This window comes from Talpa occidentalis, unplaced genomic scaffold (genome assembly GCF_014898055.3).
Source record: "Talpa occidentalis isolate TD23 unplaced genomic scaffold, MPIMG_talOcc4v2.1 talOcc4.6, whole genome shotgun sequence".
NCBI lineage: Eukaryota > Metazoa > Chordata > Mammalia > Eulipotyphla > Talpidae > Talpa > Talpa occidentalis.
In genome coordinates, this window is record NW_023604972.1 from 120,597,338 (window position 1) to 120,609,354 (window position 12,017).

The window sequence follows — 12,017 nt, forward strand, 5'->3', positions numbered from 1 at the left end:
TACTGGCTGTTTCAGTTTTCCTTTGTCAATAACACACTGTTCCTCATAAAATAGGAACATATGAAATGTACATATCCATATCTCAATGAGTAATTGAAATGCAATATTTGGGATCCCTGACTCACCTCACTTTGACTGCAGCCGAAAGGATGTCTGCAGGATGCAATCTAGCTCTCACTCCTTTTGTCCAAAGTGCATCCTGGCACAGGGTTAGCTCTCCCTGGAGGGAGAGGCCCCTTTTTATGAGTTTGCATCAAGGTGTTGCACTGAGGTGTATGGGTTAATGGAGGGCCCTGCAAATGGGGAGAGAGAAGGAGCAAAATAGTAGTTAGCTCTAATATGCTTAAGATCAATTGCAAATCACTCTTAATTCTTCCTAAATATCTGTCAACTTTATAGGATATATTGGTATTTTAATACAGAAATCTGAACCTTAATTTAACTTTGCATGTACTTAAGATATATCTGAAATGCAATTATCAGACTCTGTTAGAGCCTATTTATTAGAATTTAGTTTAAAACCCCCTTGTGATTTGAGGATGAGAGCTGGGAGCTAAGGGTATCGATGAAGGAAGAAGTCTCAGCATTGAGCAGCTGCAGCATAAACTTCATTCTTAGGCATGCCCCCAAACATCATACTTAGGCACACCCCCCCCCATAACTCCTCACCCTGACCTAAATCCTTGAATGAAACAAAACATTTCTTCCATCTATTTCTTCCATCCAAGTATTGCTTTTCATCATAAAACCAGCTGATTATGTTAAATGTTCATGAACAAGTCAGAACATTAGCACAGAAAATAAGAAGCAGAATTTAGGACTTAGCATAACTTGAAAGCCAATCCATCTATTCAGTGAAAGCATCAAACTGGAAACGGCATGCTGAAACTGACCATTCTAGCCCTGACTCACCTCCCAGGACATTATCCCAGTACTTCACAGACTCTCACAGACCAGTCCTCCTGAAACATTGGCTGAAATTCCCTGACCTGGCTCATGCTGCTTCTTCTTCAGTGAGCATACATTCTCTGATTACCTCTCAAGACTGCTAAAAAGCCTCCTTCTCCTTGAAGCCTAGTCTTATTCCACAGTTGGTCCCTAATTCTGAACCCTTTCAATTCACAGCACATACTTAGGCCTCTCCCAGATGAAGAGCTTCATGCAGGTTCTTCACACTGCCCCCACTCACCTACAACATGGCTGTTTCTTCCTCCTGCAAGCTTTCCGCCTTCTGCTCTCCAGGAGAGAGCCCCCACCCCACCTCTCTTCTCTTCCTCATGACTATCTCCTCCATAATTCTATCTCAGTTCCTAATCTTATTTTCATTCCTTTGTTTGCTTGTCAATTGTTGGTCCCCCTTACTAGATCTTAAACTTCAGTGAGGACAGGAACCTTCTTCCTGTTTTCCCTCCCTAGTACACCGGCAAGCAGTAAATATCTGGTGCATGAATATATGTAAATAAATGGACAGATGAACCACATCACATTTAGTTTTTACGTCTCTTGCATAAGGCAACCAGATAATTCTAATCCAAACCAGAACATTTTTGAGGGTGAATGGGGATGTGAATTATTAATTATATTGAGATAAAACAGGTATAAACTAGGGCCTCCCCGGTGGCGCAGCGGTTGAGCGCTGGGTTGCAAAGCTGCCCACAGCCTCTGCAGCACTAGTTCGATCCCTGGCAGCTCCCCGGCCACCAGAGGAGGGTCCCACATGGCGCGCAGACCCCTCCTGCCGCCCGCTGCTCCCCTTAGCAGTGTACTTCGGTCCTTCTGCCTGCTCTGCTCCCCACTCTGGCTCTGGTGAATTCTCTCACCCTCCCGCGCTTCTGGCTGTACCCAGTGCTTGTATAAATAAATGAATGAATGAATGAATGAATGAATGAATAAAGTAGAGGGAAAGTTTAAAAAAAAAAAACAGGTATGAACTAGACACATCGTCACCACATGCCGTTTCTCCTCCTAAAGGCCACATCTTTACCTACTAAGTTTACAAGATTCACAATATCTTTAGATGTCACTTGTTAAACCATTTGCCTTTTTTTTTAAGATTTATTTATTTGTGCATACAAGAGCTGGGGAACAGGCCAGAGATGCAGAGGGTGAGAGGATTCACCAGAGACAGAGTGGGGAGCAGAACAGGTGGAGCAGTGAAATACACTGCTGAGGGGAGCAGCAGGCGAGTCAGGACAGGTCTGCTGCGCCATGTGGATAGCTCCCTGGCCAGCCTGGGGATCAAACTTGTGCTGCAGAGGCTGTGGATTGCTTCATAGTGCAGTGCTTAACCCCTTGCACCACCAGGGAGGCCCACCATTTTCCTTTTTGAAGACCAGATTCCTTCTCTTTAGGATCTAATCTTTCATTTGATGCTTTCATTGAACAGCTTTGACTGTGTCATTACCATCAGGCTCCAACCCGGCTGAGCACTTTTTCCTTTAGCAAGACTTTCATTATGTCTCCTCTGATATCAGAGGCCTCACCCAAGGAGCCCCAGGAAAGGGACACTTCATTTCAAGGGTAGGTACCACCATCTTGGATATCCTACCTGTGTTTATTTCAGGACAGGCACTACTTGGGCAACATTTAGCGGGACAAGCAGAAACCCCTGCAATGGCTCCACTCTAGCCTTGGAGGAGGGAAGGAGGGGGGATGGCAGACAGAAGGCCAGTGGTGGAGGAAGAGCCTTTCAAATTCAAAGACTTCTAGACTGAAGCTGGGAATAGCTGGAGGACCCCCAAAGAGGAGGGATAAATAGGGACGAGCACAAAGGTCTTAGATTAAAAACTTCTGGTTTGGATTCCTAAGTCTGCTCCTTTTCACAGTGTGACTTTGAAAAAGTTATACTTTGAGGTTCACCCATAGAATAAAATCTAATCCTACTTAATTCTGGCATCATTCTGAGATGATCGGTAAGGCACCTAGCACAATACCTAACTCACAGCAAGTATTCAATAAATGTTGTCATAAAAATAATGACTAGAATTCAACAATAAATAGTATCATATTTATTACAAAACATGGAACTTAGTATAACATAGTCATCAAGAACTGCAGAGCTCTGGGTTCAGATTCTACCAGTGCCACTTACTGCCTGTGTGGCCTAGGGAGAGGTATTTGCCATGTGCAGAACTCAGAAGTCTCATCTGTTAATTGAAGATAATTATGCCAACGTCATCAGATTGCTCTGAAGATTAAATGAGATCACACATATAAAATGTTTGGCACAAGGCTTAGTGTTGCATAATAATGATTTTGGAGTAGAATTTGCTAGATGTACAAGTAGTAAAATACAAACAGCAAGGACCAGAATCTATTTGAGAGACTTAACTGACCCATCCCAAGAGGAGCAGGATTTGTTACAGCTTACCCTGGTGTCTGGATCGGAGAAACACCAGCGAGGGGGAGATGAAGCGACGAAGTGAAAGTTGAGGTATATATTATTCACTTAGATTCTCCATTGGAATAAGAAGAGCAATCAGAAATTCTTGCTCCCTAAATATTTCTAGGTGAAGGAGGGAAGACATACTGGAGAATAGGAAAGGAATTCCAATCTGGAAGATTCGATGATCGCTATTTTCCATTTGCTTTTGTCATTAAAATAACAGAAAATGGCATTCTTTTAGATATCACAAGAGTTATTTTTTAAACAACATATTTTCCTATTTCTCCTGCTTTTTAATGTTGACTATATAGTAAACTTCACTTTGGTCCAAAATTCTTCAAATTTCCCTCCAAGAACTTTACGGAGCACATCTGCACTAGCCTTTGAAAGCTTTCCTCATCCCGTATTATTAAATCAATGTTGGGTGAAACTAGGACTGTCTTGGCCTCACAAAAGTTGTGAATTGTTTTTAAAAGAACACTGCTAATTACCTTCCTGGATTGCTGACTCACTCCATTCCAAGAAGTTTAAGACATGGAAAAATTCATTTGGAAATTCCACTTTTAATGATTCCTCAATTTACAGAAATTGTCTCATGCAAACTATCTCTTTCATGTTAGCATTGAACAATTGTAAATGTGAAAATACCATATGAAAGATATGTAACAAATACTGTAAAATTTTACACACACAAATGCAGACATAGATTTGGGCTACAAAGATACAAAAATTTCCAATTGTTTATGAAAAAATATGCTCTCAACTAAGTGGGCTAGAGATCTTCTGAGTGGTTTGAAATTAAGAAACTGATGAGAAAATGGCTCTTTTTCAAAATCTATTATCTCCAGTTTTTATAAAATGTGAAAAGCACAGAGTTTGGCATTAACCTTAAAGAGTTCCCTGAAATCCAAACCAACATCATTAAAAGGGGAAAAAGGAATTTTTGAATAACCATTGTATCTGCTGTACACACTTTATAACCACTATGTATGACCTTTATGTATGACATATGTCTATGTCACCAGACATACCATGTAAAAACCTGTTTTGCAAATCCTAAATGGGAAGAAAGAACTTGCAAGAGTTTAATTTAAATTTGCCATATTTAAAACTGACTAATTTCTTAGAATTTTTTCCCTTTCAAATGAAATCATTTAATCTCTGAAGACTGTACTCCTCATTTTATGACTGAATGATCTGAGACCAAAAAGACACCTGGGTAGAGCTGCCAGATTTAGCAAATAAAAATACATATACAAACAGTGCATGAGAAGTATGATTTTTTAAAGCGATTCATTATTTATCTAAAATTCAAATTTGGGCCTCCCCGGTGGCGCAGCGGTTGAGCGCTGGGTTGCGAAGCTGCCAGCAGCCTCTGCAGCGCCGGTTCGATCCCCAGCTGCTCCCCAGCCACCGGAGGAGGGTCCCACATGGCGCGCAGACCTCTCCTGCCACCCGCTGCTCCCCTCAGCAGTGTACTTCGGTCCTTCTGCCTGCTCTGCTCCCCGCTCTGGCTCTGGTGAATTCTCTCACCCTCCCGCGCTTCTGACTGTACCCAGTGCATGTATAAACAAAAACAAACAAATGAATAAATAAATAAATAAAACATGCCTCTATTAAAAAAAAAATAGTTAAAAAAAAAATAAAAATAAATAAAATTCAAATTTAACTGGATGTCCTGTACTTTACATGGTTGTCCTACCCAGGGTCACCCAGCTAATGAATAAATAGAAGAGCCAGCATTAGAACAGGCTAGAATTTCTGGTCTGAAGACATCCACAAGACATTGATTCTTTATAATTTAGCTGCTCTGGAAAAAATCAATCAAAAGCTATATAAAGTGGCCCCTGGCCTCAAGGAGCCTAGAGACTAATGGAAAGTTCTAGTAAACCTGAAAGAGAGAAGGGTGTGTCAGTGTAACCATCTGAGCAAACTACTTCCCAGAAAATGATTCTCAACCACTACCACACATTAAAATCACCTAGGGACTTTCAAAAAATATTCAGTGCCCTGAGATTCTGATTTCATTGGTCCAGAATGGGATGAGAGAAATTATCTTTTTTCCCCTAATAGTCCCAGATAATTCTAACGTGCAACCTGACTTGCATGACTTAAATTTAGAAATCTCCCCCAAGATTCAATCAAGAGCCAGGGCTAGGTCTGTGCTAAAATGAGGTAGAGAGGGTGAGGGATCCCAGAGCTTCATGCCTCCTTTACATTATGGAGATGTTTGAAATGGTCATTTAGATTTTGCAATAGGATTTATTGAAAAAGATCGTATTTTGCAAGAACAAATTCTTGCAAAATTCTGATCTTGATCTTGATTCTTAGTCATTTCTTAGTCTATAGATCTTATAGTCTGTATCCTGAAAAATGCATTCTAAGTTTACAGCTCTTATATATTTTACAAAGCAGAATAATGAGGGATATCCCATCTAATACCCCAGTTACTTGGGGTCAGATATGAAGCCTCTGGCCCAGGTAGATCCTGTGGGTTTGGACTGTTTGTATATTTTCCCATTTAGTGGACTCCACTAAAGGAAATTCCCATTCAATCTCATGACTTCCCAGGGAGAGACTTCCCAGGTGTTTTGATTATAGTTATCGTATTTATACAATGACTTGATTAGAGTCAAAACTCACAGCTACATCTTTCTCTGCTCAGCCCTTACTACTACCAAAAAAAAACAAGGCAGCAAATGTATAAAAGCAGGATTTCTCAGTCATCTGAAAAGACAAGATAAAGAAGTTAAGTTACCACCATCCTGATCCATGAACCTCAACTTCTCCTTTACTTCTCCTTTTCTTTTCTTTTCTTTTCTTTTCTTTTTTTACATTTTTGAATGACAGGTTTATTAAGAAAAGGAGAAAGAAAAAGAGAGGCAATGCATAGTCCCAGGAGGGCAGGAGAGTTGCAGCTTCTCATTTCTTGCTTCAATAACGAGGAAGGCAAGTTTACTGCCTCAGTTGCTGCATCTGTTCTAAAGCTCTGCCACCTTCCAACACCAGCCTAATTTGTTGACATTTTCCAAATCATTTTGATGACCTTCTGCCATTCAAATTTCAAAAGAACTGCTACTAATCCCCCACTCTGAGGACACACACAGCTGCTAGTCAAGGCCTCATCCATAGGGTCACTATTGCCTTATCACATGGACACCATTTTATATAATTGTCAATTCTCCATGCAGAACCCATCTGGGATCACTTCAATCCATGATTGAACACTGTCTCACATATCCTTTGGGATATGTGACCAGGGCTGTTTTTCTTAGTTTAACATTTAAGACACCTGATTACTCCAAAAGTGTTACAATGAAAAATCTGGTACAAATAAAAAGCACCATCAGACCAATTGTATCTCTCCAGGAATGATGAGAGGGCACATTTTTTTTCAATACATAAAAGGGATAAATGAGTGGTTAAGAATACCGACACCTGGAAGTCTTAGGATCAAGACAAATCAAGAATATTCCAAGAGTCTGATTCATGTTAAATATTTCCTCTCAGTGACCAATAGGCCATGTTAAAACCAGTCCCGACTCCTTTTGGAAGTCTTGTTCTGTTACCCACATGAAAGGCAATGTAAGAATTTTGATCAGTGATGCAAGATTGCTAATTCTCATTGGGTAATTTTCCCCATTAGTCAGAGATCAGTCTTGCCAATTTGGAGGCCTCACATGTTTTGAGGCGGGCTGCCATTGGGAACGAACTGTCAAACTGCAGGACTAATGGAAAGTATTCTAAAGGCCAAATTCCACCCTTTGCTTGCACAGGGTCAGTTTCTAACGGGGCGAGAAAACCTTCATTCCATCCCGAAGTCTGATGTGGGTCTTTCTTCTCAGGTCACTGTCAGCAAATTCCCATTAACAACCCACTCTTCTTGTGGGAAGTGCGAAAATACTCCCAGGAGTTGTCATTATCTTTCTTAATCTCAGCTGAATTGGAAAGGAGAGATTTGAGATATTTTAATTCACAGCAGAAACAGGTACATTCATTACAACTTCAAGGGCTTGGGTTTGAGCTCATGAACAAATAGGCCCATCACACGCAGGACGTGTTCCGTACCCTTCTCCTTTGTAAGTCTAATTCCCCCGGCCAAAACCACATATTCCCAAATAAAAAGGCTGGCTCTCTCTGGTGTCTTCAAATGGTAGGACAGTTACGTTCATGTAGCAAAGGCCATGGATTAGTTTGTTAAACATAACCAAACCATCAGGGATGTCTAGAACTCAAATGTGGTTTTCTTGCTTTTGATCTGAAGAAACCCAACTGGAGGCCCAGTCAGGTGGCCTATACAAGTGCCTACAAAATCTATAAAACCCCGGAGAGCTATGTATCTAGGTGAGCCAACTCTAATTCACAGGCAGCAAAGCAAACCCCTTTTTTCCTCTGCCCTGTGGCAAAAAGTGAGTCTGTTCCATCTGTTTACAATGATTGCTGTTACTTTCCAGCATAACCATAATCTTATTTTGTAAATCCTATTCCTGACACACCTCAAACCATCTGTCTATTCTTTCTCGGGGTAGCTTGGGGCTGTTTGGCAAATGTATGTCATTACCTGTAAGTGGAATATTTTTTGCAGAGTACATGCCCCTTCTAAAGACATGTTGCCATGCCTGCTAAGTGTTCCTAAATAATCTCCTTCAGTTCTTCCTTTAAGTCCAATTTGGCTTCAGTAATTTTTAGTATGTGTAAATTAAGGCCAAGAGACAAAAAGGGTGTAAATGCAACTCCCCAGGCTTAAAGATCAAAATAAATTTGCATATGCTCTTAAACAGGAGGAATCTGTTGAAATTTTACTAATAAAATTATACGTATCAGTTTGAGGGAAAAGGTAGCCTGTTTCAGATTCAGACTTGCAGAGTTTTGGAAAAAAGTGATAAAATCTGAATGGTAGAATTTTGCCATTTCTTGTTCTCATGGAGGTGGGCCAGTGATTTTACCAAGTCTCTACAATCTCTCTCTCCTTTATCATTTTACCATTTTCCCTTGTTTGGAACAAGGAGTTAAGAAAGATCTTAGAATCCCAAACTGGAGAAGGATAGAATAGGTGATCAGGCCATTCCAAGAATAGATACAATGTACAAACATGAGAAAAGATAACTTGCCTCGTTAAGAATCAAGGATACACAGCATACAACTATAATGAGATTGCTGTTGATCTCCCCAAAATGACAAAGAATAAAAATAATGAAAATATTTAGTGAGGGTCTAGGAAAATGGGCAACCTAGAAAAATTAGAAATTTGCACAACCTTCAGCAGTATCTAGTAAAAATTTTCTGGTATGTATTTTTTCATACCTTTTGCTTTGCCTCTAAGCCTCGAATCTAGAGAAATATTAGCTTATGTACACACATGCATATATTTGCATTATGTATTTCATTTTGTATTTGTATAAATTTATATCTGTATAACTACTTTATAAATTTACACTTTTTATGCATTTATTTATCACATGAATACAAAAATATTCATAGCAGCATTGTTTATAAGTTCCAAAAACTGGAAACAGCCTATCAATAGGGAAATGGTGAAGCTACAGCTTATTTGCCCTATATAATATTTTGCCATCATTAAAATGAATGAGGCAGCTCAACATCATCCAATATGGAAATATTGCTAGATATATTGGCAAGATAGCAATTTGCAGAACACTAATATGTACCAATTTATGGAAAACTAGTCTTTAACGTGTTAAAATGAGATTCACTCTAGGCTGCAAGATACTCAGAACAAGGTATCAAAGGTAGGTGATTTGTATGCTCACAATCCGAAATGAGCTGCTAGACCCCTGAGAATGGACTTACAAATGAGGCATCTGCTGCAACCATTAGCCTCGCACCTGCTTCAGGGTGTAAAAGAGCTGAAATGGAAAGGCTGGGAGAGAATTTCTTTGGAGTGATTTGTTGAGGTGTGGTGGTATTTCCACCTTTGCCTCAATCTAAATAAGAGGAATTTCAAGGAGATTGTTTAGCATGCTAGAGACTACAGGAGTACAGAATAGTCCATAACTAAAGTCCATTGTTAAAAGCCTGGATCCAACAGCACAGGAAGGTGCACATGTAGGGAGACCACACCAAATGTGCCATATTGCAGCAAAATGCACTTCTCCTAGTAATAGCAGCAAGAATGCCTCTGTGTTCTCCTTAGACTACATGCAAGGAAGGTAGCCAGAAGCATTTTTGAAGGGGCCTCGCCTGTAGAGATGCTTTCAGTGTTCACTCCTAGTCTTTCGATCTCTTTCTTATATTCAAACACCTGCTCCAGGAGGGAGCATCTCTCCTCCCCACCAGTCAGAGGATGCCCTTCCGCTGGCAGAACCCCCCATGTACACAGAGAACCAGAGTGCCTGGAAACTCTTCTTGACAGTAGTTGAGGAAATATTATACATGCTTAAATGTCCAAGAAAGTTAGAGCAAACCTGCTTATCAATCATGTTTTTAGATAAAGCAAAGAGAAACTGTTTTCTACTTATACCCTATGGAATCCCACTCTTTGAATATAATGTTGACAGTTACACATATATAACAGAGAAAAACCCGCAAGTTTACACACAAAACCAAGTGTGATCACTAGAGTGTGTTTAGGGGATAAATGAAAACATCTTCTGCATTTCATTCTATACACATAAATATAGTTTGATTTTTTTTAAATAAATATAAAGGTTCATATTTTTGGTAAACAAAAACTGAGGATATATAAGTACACACACATTCATTGCATAAAAATTCAGAAAAGAAAAAGAAAACAAACCATAAACAATTCCCCTCCTCCCAAATCCCATCTCTGTTAGTATTCACAGGGTTTTCTTTCACATTTTCTTGCTTTGAATTTGCACTGGGCAGGCAGGTTCTCAGGAGCTCCACCTACCTAGTTAACTTAAACAAGGAAGAATTCCAAGGATTGTTTATGACCTTCACCTATCTCTTCTATGGCTACTTTGACTATATGAAGTTGGGATATAAGTATAAAGAAAAGTCTTTTGATACTTCCTTATCTAGCCTAAAATGTTCACATACAAGATGGAGATTAAAAATACCAGCAGTGTGACATTTCATGCACTGCCTCTAGATAACAGCAAAGTAAAAGCCTGGGAGACTGGAATTTACTGTTCATCTCATGAGACCAGAAATACACCTTCCTTGTCTGGAAATGAATACTCATTTCCAAGTTAACTTACCAAGGCTTACAAAGTCTGTCCAGAAAACCCATTTGAGTCATGAACACCTAAATGTAAATTCAGAGAGGACTTAATTTCCTTTCTGAGATTTATACAAAAAAAAAAAAAAAAAAAAAAAAAACCTGTTGCAAACTCATCTCCTCAAATACACAAATACACAATTTGAGACTCTTAGCAAATGAAGTGGCTGCTACACATGTGGAAATTACCCCCTTGTTTGTTTTAAGTCTTCTTGTTTCCCCTGGGAACCAGAGAGAAAATTGGATTTCTAAACCTTGAAGCAGCAGGAACAATGAACAATTGTTAGTCTGGAAATAGCAGGCAAAGTCTACTACCCCACAATGGAAAGTAAACTGCATTGTCTTGAGGTTGTGTTTACTATACCAGCTCGGGTGGGTAAAATGATACAGTGAAAGTGGAGTTGGTCTCCCACTCATTAGAAGCTCTGAGAAACCCTCTCCACCAAGGGCAGAGTCAACCCCTTTCTGTTTTTCCTCTTGTTGAGTATAGGTTTGGATAATTATATGTAATTGCCCATGTCTGGCTACACGAATGAAAGTTCTTACCAATCTCCACCAAAACCCTCTACCAAATCGATCAAGATTGGATGGATGCAAGCCAGTCCCGTGCAAATACACAGAAAGGTCTTCATTTCTTCTCATTGAAGTGGCAAACCAAAATTCTTCAAGAAGCAACAATCTCATGACCCAGCAAAAGAGCAACAGAACACACAAACATTCTCTTGGCTTGGAATATGAAAACTTTTGTCAAGAGTAAATTAAATTGAGCTAAAATTTTAAAACCAGGAATGGTGAAGGATATTTTATACCAAATTTGTTGGAAGGCAGTCCTACACCGAGAATAGACCCAAACTTGAACTGGTGTTGAAGTCCAGTTTCCTTTTAACATTTCTTTGAATAATAAAAAAGAAAGAAAAATAAACTTTCTAGACTTTAAAATGCAGTTTTTAAAACAAGGTTCCAGGGCTACTTGGATATTGGCTGGATCTTACAAAACAATGCTAACAAGTTGAGTATAAATGAATCAAAACCAGATAGATTCCATTTCTCTTCAAGAAAATGGGTGTTTGGGGGATACAATAAATAAATGGAATTCTCAAAATTAAACAAAATGACACCATTAGTAATAAAAACTTAAAGAAATGTTTTCACGTTTCAAAGAGGTGAAGTAAAACGATAAGAGTGACATCTAGGCACTGAGTTTCAAGAACATTCTCTTGATCATCCTCACAGTAACCTGTATGACAAAAGGAAACCTGGAGAGTCTCAAGGTCACTCAGGCAGTAAGTGACCCTGAAAGGTATCTGCACTGGCAAACTATTCAACACCACCCTGGCTCTTCATACGTTGAGACCCATAGCTTACTAATGCAAGGCCACAGCTTATCAAAGTCAACATCTTGGGTTGGCTTAGTATCTGGGTAGAGTT

General features: G+C 39.5%; 1 long non-coding RNA gene across 1 annotated transcript in view; it reads right to left on the reverse strand.

The window, feature by feature from the left end:
- Nucleotides 1-270: 270 nt before the first annotated feature.
- Nucleotides 271-12,017, reverse strand: part of LOC129144723 (uncharacterized) — a 143,618-nt gene continuing 131,871 nt past the window's right edge. The window contains exon 4 of the long non-coding RNA XR_008549213.1: nt 271-293. This is a non-coding gene — a long non-coding RNA (uncharacterized LOC129144723). The remainder of the gene's footprint in view (nt 294-12,017) is intronic.